We start from the raw sequence: 20,527 nt of genomic DNA on the forward strand, positions 1-20,527 counted from the left end.
CAGGAAACTACATAACTAAGGTCACTGCTGTATATTTCCCAGATTAAATGCAAAAATATAGTAAGGAAATGCAAACGAATAGCAGCTTGCAAAAATGTATGATTATTTACATTGCCAGATGTAGACTGGTGAGATGCCAATTTTCAGTCATGTGCCTTTACATGGATCAAATGCCATCCTGTCTCTTTCCTGGGGCAACAAATCCCTTATTTCTACATAAATGTACAAAAAAAGGTTGAGGACAAGCACATCTACTTTCAGTTCTACTGTAAGTTATTTACAGTAGTGTGCTGTGAGGAAGTCTTTTCATTTCATCTAGTAAAATGAGATACCTGGATTATTTAATGTGTTTATGTTTCTTTTTTTTTTTTTGATTTTTTGTTTGTTTGGGCTTGGTTTTGGTTTTTTGTTGTTATTCACTGATCTGAGATAGCATGAAATTCACATAATTACTTACTGGAAATTTGGTTTGCTTTAGTTTCATGAATGGCATCTCACATCCTAGCTTTTCATCTGGCTTATGCTAATAGCAAATTGTTGGCTGGTATATTGTCCATTTACAAGGTTTTTGCTGCAAGACAATCTGATTTAGCCACAGAATAAAAGTGGAAGCACTATAATTATTTCGTTAGTTTCTTTGGACTTTCATGTCGGTAAAACAGTGGTTTTCCTAACCTTTGCCATGTGGTTTCACTTTCTCTTCTCACTTTGGGCCTTAGGAAGAGAAGAGCTTGTATTTCACCAACAGGCAGGGCAAAGTGTCCATCCTTTTACAGCTTCAGATTAAATAGAAATATTCATCATTAACATGACTTGTGGAGTCAACTTACTGATAGTGTATTGAGCTGCTCCGATTAAGTGTGAGCTTCAGGCTACACTGGTCAATGAGACATAAAAATAGCACCAGTCACAGAGCACATTTTCATGACTTAGTGAGGCTTTTTCCTGTCAGCAATTTGATTGAATGTTAAGAAGAAATAGTTTAGGATTGCAGCTAGTCTTGCAATCTTGCTGATATAAGAGCTACATTCAACCTTTCACTCCTTAGATAAGATTAAATGGAAAAGAGACTCACTTCAATGCTGAGCATGTAGGTAAAGAAAAACAAGAGCAAAAGAGGCATGAAAACACACGCACATGCTCACACACACAGTCACATCAATGCTTTGTTAACATTGCAGCCTTTCCATGAGAAACTGGGCATGAGAAACTTTTACATTTCTGTCTTTGTTAAACACAGTTCATTACTGCTTGTTCTGCCGCTGCCCCATGGAAACTTTTTCCAGGTACATGTGTGCAAGTGGATCACGTTCTTGCAATGACAAGTACCACTGCAGCTACTGTGGACCTCAGCAGAAAAGATAAAGTGCAAAATATCAGTGATCACAGGACTCAGTCTCTCTACTGCCCCGGTTTCCTTGTCTTTCTCTTGGAAGTCTTTGAGTGAGTCTTTTCTTCCTTGTTTGGAGGGGCATTAATAGGAAATTGCAGCCCAAATCCATTAGGTCCATTTAGGAAGACACATTGAAAGTAGCGGACAGGAGCTAGGAAAACAAGGAAGAGAGGATTAATGTTTGTGGTTTCCAAACTGGGGCCATGAATCTATTCCATGTTCTTTCAGAAAACATGTGTATGATTTCATTCCCATTAAGTGAGTTATAACAGCACAAATCTCTAGCGTGATCACAAGCCAGGTTTCACATATCAACAGGATTTTAGCTAAAAAGCTCAATGAGAGATCTTGTAGCACAAGATGAGAAAATATTGGCAATTTCACATTTAAATACATCATTCTTCTCAGTGTTATAGCTCTACTTCTCCCAGAATACTTGTATTTTGGGATAGCTGAATGCAAGCCCATCAGAATTCACACATATATTTTCTGGTTTTTATACTTTGCAATGACTTTCAGATGCATTGAGGAGTTCCAGAAGGACTCATATCTAGTTCATATCTAACTCATATCTATTTTATTAGACTTCAAATGAATTATCTTTTATTGTGAATAAAGAGATCATAAATGTACCTATTTTCTAACCTTTCACAATCATGGATGTTTTCTCCCTTTTAATTTTTGAGTACTATGTATGTCGTCGTACTTTCCATTATATTTTAAAAGCTTCGAGAACACATGCTTCAGCACAGATGTAATTGATCTAATTTGCTTCAAAAGCTATTTTGCACTGTGAGATTAACATTGACAAGATTTTAAAGGACAACTATTAGCCAGTTATGTGTTTGGGAAAAAGGCTGGAGGAATGTTGGCATCTGAAACACATTAGTTTTCACATGTCTGATATTCTGATGACTTTTTCTTTCCCCTGATGTTCATCCCATATTAAAAAAAAAAAAAAAATTAGATGTTCCCTGTGAAAATTCTAAACTGAGATGGACTCCAGGGCTCCCTGCATTATAAGCTGGGGCGCAGGCTTTATTTATTGACTTCCAGGTCCCATTAAAAACCATGTCCCATAGTGGAAAACAGAGCAGCGTGTCAGAAATGCTGGTATATTCAGTCCAGTTATATTATCCTCTGTGGTTTTCTTTCCTGACTCATGCAAAGGTTAAGTCTTTTTTATCTAAAAGCACACTTGAAAAAAAATTGGAAATGAGATCCTTGTGGATCTAATGACTTACTGCTTTTTCACTAAGTCTAAGAATGGGAATGGTTTTTTTCCCAAAATTCTCAGTGTTTCTATGTTTCTCTGTGAGGTGAATCTCAGATCTCTTTAGAAAACAGAGATAAAGCAACTCCCCTGAATAGAGTTCACAGCCCAAATGTGTCAGACCAAGGTTCTCCTGTGAGGCTTGACAAGCCATGGACTGGTGAATGTGCTATGTCCTCCACCACTAACCTTTCTATGTACACACTTGGGCAGAACCAGAAAGTTTCTGAAATATATTTTCAACAAATAGACTTATTCCATTCTTGAACTAAGGTAAATTTCATGAGTAAAATTACTAAAAGCAATATATTGCCACAGGAACTACTATGATTAAAACCAGTATGCTCTAACCAAAATAGTTAGTCAGAGATTTTTCAATCAGATCTCTTAAAAACACCCCACAAACACAAAATGCCCTAAAATTTAATCACAGTGGATGCAAGATTGACAAAGATAAATTCCTTAAAGGAAGAAAAATGCCAAATACAAATCATTTTTACTGTTAAAAGGAAACTATTTCTGTATATTTTTTTATGGACACAAAAATGAAAATAAAAAAGTCAATTACACTCTTCTTCATGAAGAAGGTGAGTAGGGCACCATGCACTTTCTAGCTCCAATAAATACCAATAAATATTTTACTTATGGGTAAAAAAATTATTATCCCCTGTATTTTACATGCTATCAGAATGCAAAAATGTAGCTCTTTTTCTTCAGATGCATTTTTAAAGTTCTGTAAAAGACTAACATACACAGCTGCATACTTGCAAGTATTTTAAACGGTTATGTTATTTATGTGTTGCAATTATAGCATCTCTGACACTACAATGTTTTCCAGAGGTGTTACCTGATCATCATTCTAAAAACACTAGTAGAACTAGCTGCTACAACAATTTAATTTGAAAACCTGATGTATAGTCTATTGTTAAAAGCCACTAAATTCATGAAGGGGAAGGGAAATGGCAAACTTTCAGATTTTTGCAACTCAGCCAGCAGCTACAAAATAATTATGTGGGCCATAATTCTAAATTGGAAAAAAAAGGCATAGAAAACAATTCTTTAGAAAATATTATATAAGAATTATGTTTATTTGGAATGTGTAATGCTAAATATCACTTTCTAATTGTTTATTTGGAATGTTAATGCTTTGTTGCGTTATTTCTATCTGCAATGTTTGTGAAGTGAGCCCTGTTTTTTGGCTAATATGTACTCGTGTTGATTGCAATATGTTGAAGTGATATCCAAATGTTTGTATAGCTTATTATTTATCATCTGTCTTTAGAAAACATCAGAAAAATGTTGGCTAAAGAAGAACCTCAGGAGAAATAGGGATGGTAGTAATGACTTTGGAAAATTTTCAAGCTAATTGTTTTCATAAGACTAGCACAATTTGTTTCCAATTTGTGAAACTTTCAGTGTTGAAATTAGGCGCAGGCCATATTTCTTTTTTTTTCTGGCATAGATCCCTCAAATACCCCCAAAAGGTATATATATATATATAAAATCTCCCCCAAAACCTCACCCAAAACCAGGATGTTTTGGTTATTTCTCTGCCTAAAGAGTAGAAGTAAGACAGGATAAACAGTGCAAATGGGACAGGAGTAAGAACATGGGACTAGAAAAGGCAGGATGTGTAAAACAGGTTTTAAGGTAAGGAGGAAAAAACAATCATGCTTCTTCCAGGATGTGCTGGTTTTGGCTTGGGTAGATTTTGTTTTCTCTATAGTGGGTAATATGGGACTATGTTTTGGATTTGTTCTGGAAACAATGTTGCTAGTTCAGGAATGGTTTAGCTCTGGCCGAGCAGGATTTACACAATCAAGGCCTTTCTGCCTTTCACCCCACCCCACCTGCGAGGGGGCTGGGTATGCACAAGGAGCAGGGGAGGGAAACAGCAGGGACAGCTGACCTCAGCTGACCACAGGGATATTCCGTAACATATGGCATGATGCTCAGCATGTACACCTGGGGGAAGAAGAAAGGGGAGGACATTTGGAGTGATGGCATTTGTTTTTCCAAGCAATGGTTACGCAGGGCGGAGGCCTGTTTTCTTGCAGATGGTTGAATGCCTGCCTGTCCGTGGAAAGGACGGAATGAATTCCTTGCTTTGTTTTGCTTGAGCATGTGGCTTTTTGTTTTATCTATTAAACTGTCTTTATCTCAACCCACAAGCTTCGAAAAAAACTTCTGTGAATATTTTGAAGATCTACAAATATGGAAAAAAAATTTTATTAATAATTTTTAACTGTATTTTCCTTGGAATTAATCTGAAATATTTCACCCTTAAAAGTCCCCATTTTCTTCAAATGTTTTTTTTTAAGGGTTAGACAAACTAAGGTACAATGCTTAAAGGATTTATCCTAATACTAAGGCAATGTTTATACCTGATTTAAAACTTAAGCAGATTCCCTTGGTAAAAGGTTGAACTATTTTGATATGTTGTAGAGTGTGTGTGATCTAGTGGCTACAGTTATTAGAGTACAAGATTTGATAAGCAAGGTATTATGCTTCCAAATGTAGGTAGAGAAAGAGGTAATTTTCAGGTTTTGGAAATAGTTAAACTATTAAAAAGAAGTATTTTTCCCGTACTGTCTTTGTAGATTGTGTCTTATTAATTCTCCCAGTGCAAAACTACTCACTTATAAAAGAAAATTTCATCATCATCATCATCATCATTCCATGATGGAATGGATCTTTTATATTTTAGCTAATTAAGCAATCAGAAGCAGACATATTGCAAGTTTCCATATTTTCTGGTAAGTACCTCATATTTCTTTTTTTTTTATGGCTGATGAATTTCATACTTATAAACTGAATTTTCTGTCTGTAGCATATTCTAACTTGTTAAGTAAAACAAAGTCAGCTGCCCATATAGTAAGTCTATGCAGGATGAAATCGCTTCAGTATTACACTTTTGGCTTCTTTACAATTCCTGTTCCATGTTACCCTTCTTAGACTGCTTTATATAGCAAACCTCAGCTGAAAAACATGCAGATAAGAAATTCATTTGGAAAATACCACCATCTTTGGTATTGTGTCTGCAACAACGTTATGATACAAACCATAGTCAAGAGAACAATTTGAATTTTGGCATGCAAATAAGAATAAAAATACATCCCACACTGCCTTTGCAATTCCCACATTCAATATGAATGCAGAATGTCTTTCAAACTGAAGAGGATTCTCACTTTGAAAGTATTGTTTCATATCTTCACAACAAATGTTACCAAAAAGAAAAAAGGAGGAACAGTAGGAGAAAAACGTGGTTTAACAGTAGACATATTAAATAGATACTATCAGCTTAAGCAGGAAAAAAAAGCCTTTTATCTGGTCTGTACATTTGTTTAGGACGTAGTTTATTAGAATTCATATAATTACTTAAATTTCCCTTATGGGTGTTATGGGAACAAAAAAGTCAGTGCTGGAAAAGTATCACAGAGTTTTTTTAACATATTAGAACTGGTGCTCTTATATAAGGGCATCTGGTACCTAAGATGAATTAATGTCTAAAAGGCTGGAGGAAGGGATATTTGCTTCTTTCTTTTTCACTTTGGGAAAGGAACAGGAAACTTTCACCTCAAAAAAGATAAAAAACAAAAAGAGAGAGAGAGAATTCCTTAAAGTAGTTTTTTGCCAGGATGGAAATCAGTCAGAGAAAGAACAGCTAAGATGAACTCCAGAAAGAAAAGAAACCCCCTGGATTTGTTTAGGAGTTATGTAGTGGAAATGCTAAGTACTGCGGTTACTCAATAAAGTATATAAATATTCCATGGAGCTTATTTATGCTCTTGATCTCTAAGTGACATGGGTGTCACATAGAGGGCTAGTTTCAAGATCTGTGTGGAATATTGTTAAGAGCACTCTCCTGGTGTTTTCAATTCTTTAGCAGAAAAGAGAAAAGCAGCCTAAAATAAAATTTATTACTCCGAAAGTTCCTGTTTATGTGTTACAATGATTAAAGTCTCCTTTCTAGAAGACTCAGATAGCTGTTTTTAATGCAAGTCACCAAATAAAATATTCATTTAAAAGAAAACTCTTTTAGCAATAACACTTTGGTTATTAATGGAAAATTACAGAGAATGTGTGACAATTGTTTTCTAGTTTGAGTCCAATTTCTTCACTTAGAGGATGTCCTAATAGAATTAAACAATTCAAAATCCACAAAAATTCATCAATCATAGTAATCATAGCATTAGAAACTACTATTTGGTAAGCAATTACAAATAAAAGAAAAACTTTAACAACTGCACTCATTTACTTGTGACTGCTTCTCAGGAATGCACGTGAAGTGCAAACAAATTTCAGTGATCAAAACTGAACCATACAACAGCAAAAAATTCACTCCAACGAGTTGGCAGCCAAAGATTTTTTTGCTTACTAAAGAGTCAGGAATAGAAGCAAATACTTCTCCCCCTTGCTCTCCTTTTCCTGTCAGTCAATTTTGGCCCCATCATGTAATATTCAGTAAAATTACAGTATGACAAAGTGACCAGACAAAGCACAGGGCAGATGGGGAAGGGAAATCATGTGGAATCCTTTATAAACATCACAAATTTTTGTCTTCACACTTTCTAAAAAGAAGAATATAAGTCTTTGTGCTTAGTGGCACTGTGCAACTGACATTTAATTACATCTTATTTCTTCAATAGAAAAGTTGAATGCTAAGGGCCTCTGCAGGAGACCAAATATGGTTTTCTTAAGTTCACAACATGGCCCATAGATACCTGCTATTCAAAACAACATGATTGGGTCAAAAATTAAATTAATTTATTCATTTTTTGACAAATTCTTTTCAACTCCTTTCTTATTGACCATGCTCTACAGCCATACTACTGCCATTCTCAGAAATTACAATGCTTAATGGGAAGAAGGACGGGAAAAACAAGAGGAGAAAACATGTATATGTCTGTTACAAATAAACAAGAAATACCACTACCACTTTAAGTCAATTCTATATATCTAAAAACACCCTCTAAAAATGCCATTTTTCTAGCACTGTATATACAAGCATAGACAGGGAAAAAAAAGCAATTATCCCATGAGGACACTTCTTTTGCATCTTATTTTGTGTCTTGAATAACAAAAGAAAATTAAAAATGTTTGGAAAGTAGCAGCTCTTAAAGCTGCTTTCAAAGTGTCTGTGATGCAATGCAATTAATTGCATAATTTGCAACGACCATCCAAGCTTTCATATCTGTTTTATCAAGGAGTATGTCAGATATTAAGTTGTTTAATGAAAAAGGACTAAAGATGTTTGAGTAGCAGAATTAAATGCCAGCAATAACATTGTTATTACAGCCATGAGAATTCAGATTCTCCTTAACAGATCTTTTTCAGGCATTGTGAGACTTCTCCATCAAGGTCTGGGAAAAGTAAAATAAATTTATTTTATAAGAGTAAATATGCCTTTTCTCACAAATAATGCTCAAGTGTGAGAAAAAAACCCCAAACATCTAGAAGGTTGCTTCATTTCTTATGAGTGCCTGTGGTCCCAATTTGCTCCCAAAATTTGCTAAATACATCTAAGTGCTTCAACGTGGAAAAAAAATAGTATCAGTACAAAGTCAGTTGTATGTCTCTAATTCGTATAACACCTTCTTAGTACAAAACATGATGAAAATGTATCAAATCAATAGCACTAGAAGGGCACTCTCATTATATTTAATGTCATTAGAAGGGAAAATATCACCACAGTAAAAATACATGTAAAGTTTAAAGGAACAGAACTGGTTAAAAACAGTTATGAGCTGTCACCTGTCAAAGTCAATGCTCTTTTTGAAACATAACAAAACTCAATGAATGAGATCTTTATTCTGAGAAAACCAGTTCTGCAATAGAATGTGAAATTTATTATTTCTGTCTTTTAGCTTGAGTGTGATGGATTACATCTAACAACAATTTAAGGTATCAAAAAATTCTTTATTTTGTTAACTGTCTCTTGCATTGTCTAGTAAGAAGGTTAAATGGATATATAAGCTGTATATTTATGGAATATTGTTACATTCCATGTTATGGTCACTGCACACAAACCACGTAATTCTCCCATAAATGTGTGAATATCCCCAAAGTGACATTCCCCCAAAAGTCATTAAAAGAATTCGTTTTGTTAGACAGTAAAAGCATGCAAGATGTAACAGTGCAACACATATGTGGTAATGCAGGCGCTTCCAACAAAACACAGCAATAATCAGAGCACACAGGATTTACAGTTTTGCTAGCATTGAGTTTTCAAAGGAGTCCGGTACTGGCATGATTTTTTTTATTACTGAAACATAGGAGCAAATGGATGAATCATTCAAGAAATTATACACAAGAGGGATCAGAAGTTATTGGATTTTTTCACAGTGCAGTAATAGTTACGGGAGACTTCAGTGGTATTTGGTGGCAGCAAAATCAAACTGGATTTTCTTGCTGTTGCTCAATAAACACTGATGGTATCATGGTAGGATACACTGTGTGCTGGTCATGAAATTTAGGCATGTTGACATGACATAGTCTCTGTCAACTTATTCCTATGTCCAGTATGTTCAACTAATGTAGTTTCAACATATCTCAAGAAAATAGTTTCTAAATAACTTTCATTCATTTTAAGGTTGGTTTAAAATTTACATACAAACATATTTATGTACACAAAAAAGGATAAAACCAAAGAAGAAGGAATAAACAATCAGGGATCTTATTATGTTAATAAGAATGGATACCAAGTAACTGGAAGTTAATACGATATATTTACTCAGCTGTAAAGTCATGGGATAGAGAAAGGAGGGGAGAAGAGGAGAGGAGGGGAGAGGAGGGAAACAGTGAATGATAAGCAGTTAAGCAGCTAATGAAAGTGAAGCTGATGTTTGAATGATACAAGTGATTTCTTCATTTCAGCTGTCATTCTAACCAAAATCTTTATTAAATAAAAGCTTGGGGGATTTTTGGATTTTGTGTAGCATCATGTACACATGCTTGTGTTTCTCAATGAGAACTTTTCTGCTGGGAACAGCAGCACTTCTTTTATGACAATAAAAGCTCAGTAAAGAGACAGTGTTGAACTGTCTGATAAACTTGAACTGCTAGCACACCCTGATAGACCCAAATTCACCCTGCTCTGGAGGCACTACCTTCTGGATTTAGCTCTAGCCACGTGACATAAAGCTAAAAGTAATTCAGATTCTGAAGGGATGAGTAACCCATTGGGGAAGTTCTCTCTGATTTACCATGGAGCATATACCCTCTTTTCTAAGTGCTTGAGATCAGAAAAGATCAGATCTGTGCCTGTGTGCTACTTACAATGAAAAATGGAGCTAAATTAGAATGTCTTCTTCACCCTGAATTTGCACAGTTCTGGGAATAAGTAAAGACAGAAAGAAACTGCAGGAACTCAATAGGCTGTCTTCTTAAAATAATTCACAATATCTGCTGCCACTGATTAAAATATTGTCACATAATTACAATTTTTCCACTGGATTTCACCATACTGATGATAGCCTGGAAACATGAACTAACTCCAATATCAGGATGCCTGCTCTTAGCTGATAATTTTTAAAAAATAAAACCAATGTTGATGAAAAAATATGACAGCAATTACTTTCCTAAAGTTGAAGAGGGATTTGAAGAAATGTCCACTTATCTGAAACAAAGATAAATAATCTCTGACTCAGAAAACTGCTGAAGAACTACATTTTGTATATAACTTTACTTCCACAAGGTATGTCATGGGAATACACAGTATGTACTTTTTTGTCTTTTCTTGCAGTGTGATTTAAGATATGCCAGTCAAACTAAAGGGCAAAATGAACATAATGATGTTCATTAGGATACTAGACATTTATATTTTGTTTGTGGCAAAATTGTTCAGATATATTTTTGCTTCATTTGTCTTGAAATAAATTTCACATATATTTACAAGTGTTTGGAGCCACTTAATTTAGTTCTAGAAAAATGTTTTGACCCAGTTAAGGGGAAGAGAATGAATTCATTGTTCAACAGGCATAAATAACATTACTAATTGGATTCATTTTGCAAAGTTAGGCAAAAGAGATCCTTTTTACTGGACCTAAACCAGCATGCCAAGTAATAATTTTTTTCATAATCTACTTTTTTTCCCATAGGCTGACAAATAATTTTCTGACAAATCATTTTTGGGATTAACATAAGAAGGAATCAATGAATGAGTTCATTGTGAAAAAACCCAGCTTTTGATTACTTTATGTATTTTTAACTTTTGCTTATCCTCCAATTCTTTTTTTTTCCCAAATGTCCTCTTTATTTCTGGAATCGCCTTCTGTGAGTTTTCCCTTAGTGTATTCCCTGGTAAAATTTTTTTCATCCTCTTTTGATGTAGAAAACCACTCCAAGCTCGTAGGGCACATTATGAAGTGTAATGGGAGAGGTCTAATAATGTTTGTGGACCAAGACTTAGGATGGACTTCAGACACCTTTACAAAATTTAGGTTGAATCCCAGCACATACATTTGAAGTCATGTTCACAAAGCAGCACTTCGATGGCAACAGCAAATATCCCTCCACTATGAACAGCAGAGCTCTTCAGATATTAAACTTAGTGCTGTGTATATGCATGATCCACATGAACCAGCTCCATACATTACTAGATGTGCCTGGGAGCACAAAAATTAATCTGCAGTGATTTTACCTGGTAATCATTTTGAAGTATTTTACGTAAAGAGGTTTCTGAAACAGAAACAGACCTTTGTATCAAATAGGTAAGTCTTGTCTATTAACCTGCAGTACCAATGACTCTTGTATTGATGGATCTGGAATTGTGCAAAATCAAGAGGAACAAGCAGCTGGCACTCCATCTACATTATTTTGTAACTCAGTAGCCCTGAGTGTCCTCCTGGAAAGCAGAAGTTATAAAGCTGAGTCTTTCCAGTTGAAGAGGGCTTCGAAAAAGTGTCATCTTAACCCCTTGGAGACTACACAATGACTTCAACGGTGTAAAGGAACTATCATTGTCTCTCACATTTTAAAAGCAAAGTACCTACAGCTGTATTTTGTCAAGGGCATGATGAAGATGGTTTAGTTGTACTCAAAACATGTCTGGCAGACAGGAATTGTTAATCAAGTTTCTGGATCCTAAGGATGTTTTTGTAGGAACAGAGCGCTACTACAGCAATTTTGCCGGTTTCAAAACCAGGGATGTAGGATATAAAAAATTCTGTGCTTGCACAGTAATGCACCTTATATATGTATAAACCTTAAGCTTTATGCAACCTCTTTGACAGATTGTTTTGGCCATTGGAGTCTTCTAAAATAATGTTTTGGCTCTGACCTTGTATTTTAAACAGAAATTTTCATGGTTGTTTGGCAAGAACTCATTCTGCTTATTGATCTTCAGGATTTATCTCTTACAGATTTTAATAAGGGTCTATCAATGGGATCTGTAAAGCATATTCATGGTTGTGGCACAGCTCAGGTTCGCATAATAATCAAAGGTTCTCAATAGCTAATAACATTCAAGTGTTATTAACATATAGCTAATATTTGATTGTTACATGGAAACAAAACTGAATCATCCCTTCTTTTTTCACTGTGTTGATAGCTGTGAAAACTTATGACTGTTTTCTGGGGAGGTGGCCTTTAAACTGAGCGCAAATAACCCTTGTCATAATGTAGAGATGATTGAGATTCAGTCTCAGTAATTCCCAATTGTAAACACATCTAGACAATAAAACTCAAGATAAGGTAATGAAATTCCCAAATATAGCTAAAGTTAAAAAAGCTTTATTTAAAGCCGGGAATAGAAGTGGAAGACTCTCCTGTGGAAGAACCAACATGAACCCAAAGTGCTTCTAGATTCTCACTGTGAAGTTTTTTTTGTTTCAGAAGATAAAACTTAACTCTTTGGGCATTTAAATAGAATCTCTGGAATTCATAATTTAAATTACATTGTCACTATTCTGAGAGGTTAGTTATAAACTCATCATTAGCATAAAACCTTATATTTTGTTCTCCTTTTTGGTGTGTCTTTACAGATTTTGAGTTTCAAAATTTATTACAATCTATTAGAAGTTTTCCAGTGACATTTAACCAGTTTCAGGACAGATCATAAAGTTTTCATTTTACCTCGTTACCAAAATATGGTAATTTCTGCCTTTGATATCTTTTCTATATAGAAACAATTGGCAAGAGTAATTCAAATTAAATTAAAAAGAGATTAATTAGTCCATATAAAAATGTTGTGTAGATGCTCATTCAGAATTAAAGCAGCCTCAGTGAAAATTTCACAATAGGTTTAACTAAATTAAATCAAGGTCACCTTAGTCCTTAATAAATGACCACTCCAGCATTTAGGATAGTCTAACTGTGCTCTTTAAACATACACATCTTCTAAAAGGGCAGTATTCCTCCATGTCTTCATTTAGACAAGCCTGATGTGATTTAGACTCCAAGTATTCGTTTAAAAGTCAATTTCAGAATAATGGAATGACTAACAGCAAGTTGCTGGAAGGCCTGCATATATAGGCTTGGTCCTCACAAGTCTGACCAACATGAAATGTTGAAACATTCCTGTACACCCACAGAATGGAGGCTGTTCCACATGGACTCTCCTGCAAGCAGCCTTAGTGCACAGTTCTTCCTGCTCTCATGATGAGTTCTTGTACAGGAGTGTGATGAACGCCCCAGAAAATCTTAATGAGAATACCCAGCATAGACACCAGTTTTGTAATTGAATGAGAACAGATCTTTTAAAAGAAATTCTGAAACTTCTCAGAGTGTCAGTTCCTTCTAATTATTTTCTAGCCAGTGGCAGACTTTCTTATGCCCAGAAAACAACAACATTAATTTTAGTGCTTAATTGGTGAATTCTGGTGAGAAAATTCTAGTCAGTATAAGTTTATGCAGCTGAATTATTGGAAGAAACTACTCAGAGAATACCAGAACCATCATACATCTACATCTGAGACACACAGACTGGCAAGGAGAGTAGAGAATATAGTATCTGCAGTTCATCGCCTGTCTGTAGGTGAGAGCTACCTGCACTGCAGTGATGAAGTCCTCGCCTTCTCTTTTGACTATTGTGCAATATTTTTAAAGTAATTCAATGCTTTTATATTATAGAACACTACCAATGTTTGTGCTTAATGAAATTGAAAAAACTTGATACTCCAGAACAATGAAAAAGATCATATTTTACTCCAAAGTCTTCAAATGCTCCAGAACCAAGGAAAAAATTAAGTGGTCTCTCTCTTTCAAAATTATTTTACGTGGGAAAAATCTCACACATTGTACTGCTGACAAATTTATGTTCCCTTAACATTGATGAAACCTCCTTCACAGTCTCTCAAATGGCTATCATATCAAACCTCACATCAAATAAAACTTTTGCTTTTGCAGATGTGGAAATCATCTTTGCTTTGGAAAAATATATTCCTAGACAGAAAGTGCAAAGCACTAAAACAACCTCACTTAATAAAACAAACCCCATATGCTTATAAGATATGTAATGAATTCACCCCATACAATTGTTGAGGTTTTCATGTGGTGATTACTATGTGCTATTGAATATATATTGATAGTATGATGAAATGATTGCTCTTTATGCTACAAAATGTTTGAGGAACTGTATTGTATTTGAGAATCTTTACCACTGCAGAAGTAGATGAAAAATCTAGTTGAAATGTGCTTTTCCTTCCATAAAAGTTTTCATAGTATGTTCATATAAGCAGTGTTCCAACTCTGCTTAATGTTAATTTCAGTTTTCACAGAAGTAAAAGTTCTTTAACTAAACAGTAAGTGTAACAGTTCCCATGTCAAAGAAAGTTTCAGACCTCTAATAATGTATGAGGGTAGATGCATGAATTATGTAAGTCTATTTATGAGACATTTATTTACAAGGAATTTGTCATGACTGGCTTGGTTTCACCTGACCTTGAGAATAATCCACACTTTTCTCTAATTTAAAAAAAAAATACAAATGGGAATAGTATCAGTTTCATTAATTCTCACTTTTCATGCTCTTTGCAACACAGCCTTTCTTTATTTCTGCCACATTTGCACTTTTTGGGCAGTAAAAACCTCAAGCCCTTCAACTAACTGTAATATATATGCAATATACATTGGTTCCAGAGTTTTCATCCAAGAGGGCAGTTGGAAGGTAATTAGAATAAATATAATCAACTTTTGGTCCATTTAGATTTTCTTTCTCTGGTATTAGCCATGAAACAAGCTAGAACTTGTATAACTGTACAGCTGTTCATATAAAGAGTATGGTAGATTATCCTCACTAGAGAGTTCAATTTGTACACTCTTTAAATTTCATTCCAAAAGTCAAAAAAACTGCTTCTGTGTGCTTCCAAAAACATTTGTTATAAGATAGAAATAAAAATGATGTTCCCAAGTATTCCCTGTTTTTTTTTTTTTGCTGTTGGTAAATTTCAGTCTCAGTACAGGTGTCAACTTTGACATTTAGGAGCAGAAAAAGAAGAGGAAAACATTCTAATTAATTGCTTGCAAATCTACAGGAGAGTGAAATTTAGTGTCTGGTGCACATAGCACCATTATTTATGAAAGTTACAGTACTGCTTAAAATTCTGTTCAAATGTGGAGCATTCTAAAATTGCAGCTATATACAGCTTTTAAAATTGCCTTTCTTCTTTATCTGATTGCTTCTTAATATCAGGGAAATGTTGAGTGGGTCTGAGCAAAAGCTAGGAACATGGGAATCTACTCTATTAAGCTTTTGAAGGCTGAAAGAAGATTTACTATTTAAAGTTTTAGATTAGTTAAGAAGGTTAAAATCATTTTCTACTTCCATTTATCAGAAAAAAAAAACTAGTATTCAGTGCACTGGGGAAAAAGCACTGGCTTCATCTGCAAATAGAACAGGGAAAAGTTATCAAGTTCCAATTCAAGTATACATGACCTAGGACTTTGTCTAAACGTTTAAATTCTCAATTTGAAAAAATGCCTAAAAACAACATCCATAAAAGAGTAACTTTGATGTTCTTCTGGTAACTTTTCATCCATTGTCTGAAAACTAACTATTCCTTACAGTGGACAAAGAATATTTTGGAAACACTTACATAGTAAGTTAGTTTGCAAAGTTATGAAGAACTGGTTTTGCACAGAGCTGCTTATGATCTGAGAAATATCCAGTCAGGAATAATTTCTCAGTGATAACATACATTTAAATTAAACAATCATAATAATTACTTTAAAGGAAAGCCACAGAAACACAGTGTTTGAAAGATGTAAACTTTATAGGAGGGTGGTGGGCAGGAGAAAATCCAGTGACAGAAAATTTTTAGTACATTCTTGTTTTACACTAAATTTGGGATTTTGATGCATAAGAAAATTCTTTTCTCTCACGGAAAAATCTTCGGTTTAATGTATTGGTTATATATTTTGACTAGCACTTCCTGAACTATAAAAGTTCTGTATTAATAAAATAGCAATAAATTTTTGACAGCATAGACTCTGCCTTCTGTATCTGTCAGTTAACAACATCATAATCAAGAGGAATTAAAGTCTATATCTGACTCAGTATCTCTGTGTTCCTGATTTAAGAAAAATAAGATGAAAAAATCCAAGCTATTCTTTTATGTAAATGTAGTTGCCCTTATGAAACAAAGTGATCCATATGTGCAAAGACTTTCGTGTAATACACGTGGCAATATTCATGTTTGATCTTAACACTTCATTTGTATTTTCTCTTCCTTGATAACAGATTGTTCTGCAGTTGTTTTATACTTAGGTATCTTTTTTATTATTCTATGATTTAATGTTTCTATATATGGATAAATAGATATTTCTAAATAAATAGATACAAATAACTGCACATATATTACACATTTTATATCATGTATATAGGACGCTAGATCATTCTACTTACAGTAAAGAGGTGAAAAAAGCATGTACAACAAAATGGTCTGGATGATTAGAAGTAATATAATATACTTTCCTCAGTAGGTTAAGACTAAAAAGTTTCATTAGAAGGAACCATATTCACATGTAGTTTATATTTTCTGTGTAAACCAGTTAGACCTCAGGTGAGAATAAAGACTTTGATCCTTGTCTGTCATGAAATAGTGAAGTTCCACTGAAATCATAGCTATTAATTTATACTAGTCAAGAATCTGGAACATATATTTCCTTTCTCTGTAAACTAGTAAAAACGTGATTACACAATGAAGGGAGATTTTTCTTTTGAGATGCCCTATCTTTATTTGCCATTTTTGCTGGAGTGGAGTTGGGGCAGACCGTGATGGGAGACAATATTTATTAATGTGAGATAACAGAAATTGAACATGTTCCTCCCTATGTGACTTTGTTACAGAAAAGATTTTCTGTGAGGAGAATATGTTTGTTTTAAATACTGCACTGCCAAATTAATTAGAGACCTCTTGTTTTATAAAGTAATCAGATGAATATATGTTTAAAAATTTAGGAAGGTGCTAAAGCAATACCATTTCAGCAATTGATTCTTCATAGGAACAATATTTATGGATTTGATTTACCTGGCTTGTCTCACATCTTGTCCTATAGACTTGAATTAGAAATGTGAAAATATTGTGTGATCTCCCTTACAAGAAAAACCCCCAAAACCAAACCAAACCAAACAACAAACCACAACTTTCCTGAATCCTTTACAATAAAGGAAAATCATGTACGTACCTGATGTCAAGTTCTGATGTCGTGGGTCTTCTTTTACTGGTGGGACAGATTAAAAAAACATAGATAATAAATTAATCTACAGTTTCAGGTGAAAATACTGAAATAAATGTAAATAAGAAGTATGTTTGTTTCTTGGAATCCTCTCTCAGATAGCAATTTCTTTAAACCAAGTATTTTTAAGCCTGACTCTCCTAATTAATCATTTAAACAGATAAATTTTCTGTCCAGTAAAACCATATAAGAAAACTGCTTCTGGATAGTAGTTTAGTGAACTTGCTCGAGTGCCACTTTTATCCTTTGAGGTTCAGGATTTCAATATACAAATTTTATATGCAAGTCACTGTATTTAACCAATGTAGAGAGAATATTTATGTCTTCGAACACTTAATAAAATACTGTAATTTATTGCTATTAATTATCTTTAAAGGTATAGCAGAAATCATTTGTCCTTTTGCATGTTACTGTGAGGAAACTATCAAGGCAGTGCTGTGTCCAAGAGGTTAGCCAGAATATGGGTGATCATGAAGTCCATCTTGTGTAGAAAAAAAAACGTTTCTTGTTATCACTGTAGATATTTTACAGCATGAAGCTGGTGACCTAATGCACCAGATAAGCTAGGAGGTGAACTTTGCACTACTGTGGTAGGGAGCACAAGAGCAGACGGAGTGGGGACTGCTAATCCTCGGCTCCAGCGCTGGGGGCTGGACAGGTCGCTGCTGCGCTGCTGTGCCAGCTGGGCAGGGTCACCGGCAGGGCACCGCTGCAGCCAGATTGGATGCGCTGATGTGATGCTTGATACTCATATGCAAAGGAGGCACCAGGCATTCAATTGCTGGGGATTTATGTACAATTTCATCGTTTTGGCTTACTCGCATGGATGTAGAAAGACTAACAAAGCTCCTCTTTCCAATCCCATAAAAGCCCCCAAACACGAATGTTTGCATATTTATTGCTGTTTGTAGAGATTTTCATCCCTTTATTACCTTTAGCTTTTTCATCTTTCAGCTGTTTCTTCTCAGTTGTTTTTTCTGCAAAGAAAAAGGAGCACAGTTAAAGCTTGGTAAGCGTTCTGCTGAATAGACTTTACCTAGAATTTTCAAGTAAAATTATTTGACAATTAACACATATATTTTGGGGGTTGCTTCAAACAACAATACATGAAAAATTTGCAATCTCATGCTATTCTTATTGTGATCTTCTACATATATATGAACACATGGAGTAAATTCCTACCTTCTTTTTCCTTAGTTGTCTTTGGTTTTTTTGTGGCTAAAAAGATTTGCAAAGAAATACCATTAAGTGGCAGGCATCAGAAATACAGTGCTTTTACAATAAGTACATGGCACAAAGATTGTCTCCCTTGTAATTTCTCTGGAAGAATTACTGTGGTAAATGTGTCTCATGGCATGTTTACAATGTCTGTAATACTGCAACAGTGCCTGCTACCCTTAGTGGCAATAGCAGTTGTGGGCTTTGTGTAGGGTTGTTGGAAATTGTTTGAATATTGCTGGTTGCAGAATAGTTTAGAAAATCCTGATAAAGACTTTAGGCACTTAAATTCTGTAATTTCCTAACTACTTCCAGATTTACCTATTTATTTGGGGCCAAAGTACACCAGGGAAGGCCATTGCCTATTGCTTGCTTCTTACTCTTTTTCCCAGAGTGATCTCAAGCATGTGAAAGAAATAAACAAACAAAAAATCCCAGGATATGGAGCAAGATGGACCTTTAGAACTGCCAAATGTGACCATTCAGAAGTCCTGCAGCATTAGACTGTGATTTATTTAGGGTTTTTTTTCCTAATCTACATTCATTTAGAGCATGTGCTATTTTCTTTTCAGCATCCTTTTTTCCCCAGCTGTAAATGCATTTGGTCTGTGACTCCATTCAGCAAGGCAGATTGAAATTAAGCAAAGTGTATAGCTTCAGGCATCTGAGCCCATTTCAGTATTCCCTGGTGACTACAGCAGACAAATAGCTGGCTGCCTTCAAATGGTTCATTTGCACTTTGCATCCTCCAACCAGTTGTAATAACGCTTTCTTCAGTGTCTTCTGGCAAGTGTGTTACCTGATTTATACCAGCTGTGTCAGTGAGGATCACCTGTATCTAGCTCACCAAAACATGATGCAGAAGGTGAACAGTGAAAATCACATAATCAGCTGATCAGAAAGGCCTGTGGCAGAGACCTGCATAGCTGCAATGCTGTCAGTTCACCCATGCTGCTTTACATTACCACTGTTCCTTGCTGATGAGCAACATGCATTAATCAACACTGCTCATTAGTTCTTTCCATAAGGCATACTAGAAAAATGCAATATTTACCTGCTGTTGGGATTTCAGCTGTTGGCTCTCCAGGAAAATAACCAGTAATGAAGAGGAAGGGGGCGGGGAAGGGAAGGAAAAGAACAAGAGTTTCAGTACCATGTTTTTTCAGGGCAAGCAACCATTTAAATAGATCTTCTCTTTCATTTGCAACTTTTCTGCAGGATATTAATTTACAAAAAAATATGCCTTAACAATGGGCATGTACATAGAATTTCACACTGAAAGCTGAGTCTCACTCTTTGAAGTACTATAATCCAGCATGCAATGATTCCTGCAAATGCAAACACCATGCCAATCAAAGCTTTCCAGCAAGCAAATATTTAAACAGACTTATTTTTAAGCGTGCCTTCATGGTTATAGCTGACTATGCTATTTTCCAAAAAATGTATTCATTTTAATTTTTATCTCTCTTTTCTTATCATCCACACATCCCAACCAAAGACTGACACTGACCTTGAATAACTGGCATTGACCCATCTAAGAGTTTCTCCCACATTAGTAGCTCACCTTGCGTTTTAAGAGTAAAATCTCTTGAGAAATTTTGACTAAGTCTTTGCACACCACCTAGCACAAAAGAAGTGTACATTCCTGGGCTGTTATAATACCCAAAATAATTGATGAAAATTGGTCAATCTATTGGATAGAAATTCTTTGGTGTAAGCGGTCATCACTCTTTTTAAATGAAAGAAATTCATTAAATCATCATTTTGAATCCAAGAATTTTTTACCCATCGTTACTTCATTAGTCCCAGTTTTATGTAAGAACACAATTTGAAAGAAAAAGAATGACCTCACTATCCAAGAAAAACCTCTTTTCCTAGAACTTAGAGCAGGACAAAAAAAGAATAAGATCACAAAACATTTCAGGGTATTCCTTTGATTGAGTTATCTCCGTACTTTTTTCCTGCTG

At 34.9% G+C, this 20,527-nt stretch overlaps 1 protein-coding gene across 1 annotated transcript in view; it reads right to left on the reverse strand.

Annotated features, from left to right (window-relative positions):
- The window catches only part of LOC108447979 (RNA-directed DNA polymerase from mobile element jockey-like), a 69,253-nt gene that overhangs the window by 9,632 nt on the left and 39,094 nt on the right, over nucleotides 1-20,527 (reverse strand). The window contains exons 11-13 of the mRNA XM_017739415.1: nucleotides 19,615-19,641; nucleotides 18,275-18,319; nucleotides 17,292-17,327 (exon numbers count right to left, since the gene is read on the reverse strand). The gene's annotated coding sequence lies outside the window, so the exon portion shown is untranslated. The remainder of the gene's footprint in view (nucleotides 1-17,291; nucleotides 17,328-18,274; nucleotides 18,320-19,614; nucleotides 19,642-20,527) is intronic.

Source organism: Corvus brachyrhynchos, unplaced genomic scaffold (genome assembly GCF_000691975.1).
Source record: "Corvus brachyrhynchos isolate BGI_N302 unplaced genomic scaffold, ASM69197v1 scaffold14, whole genome shotgun sequence".
NCBI classification, from domain to species: domain Eukaryota; kingdom Metazoa; phylum Chordata; class Aves; order Passeriformes; family Corvidae; genus Corvus; species Corvus brachyrhynchos.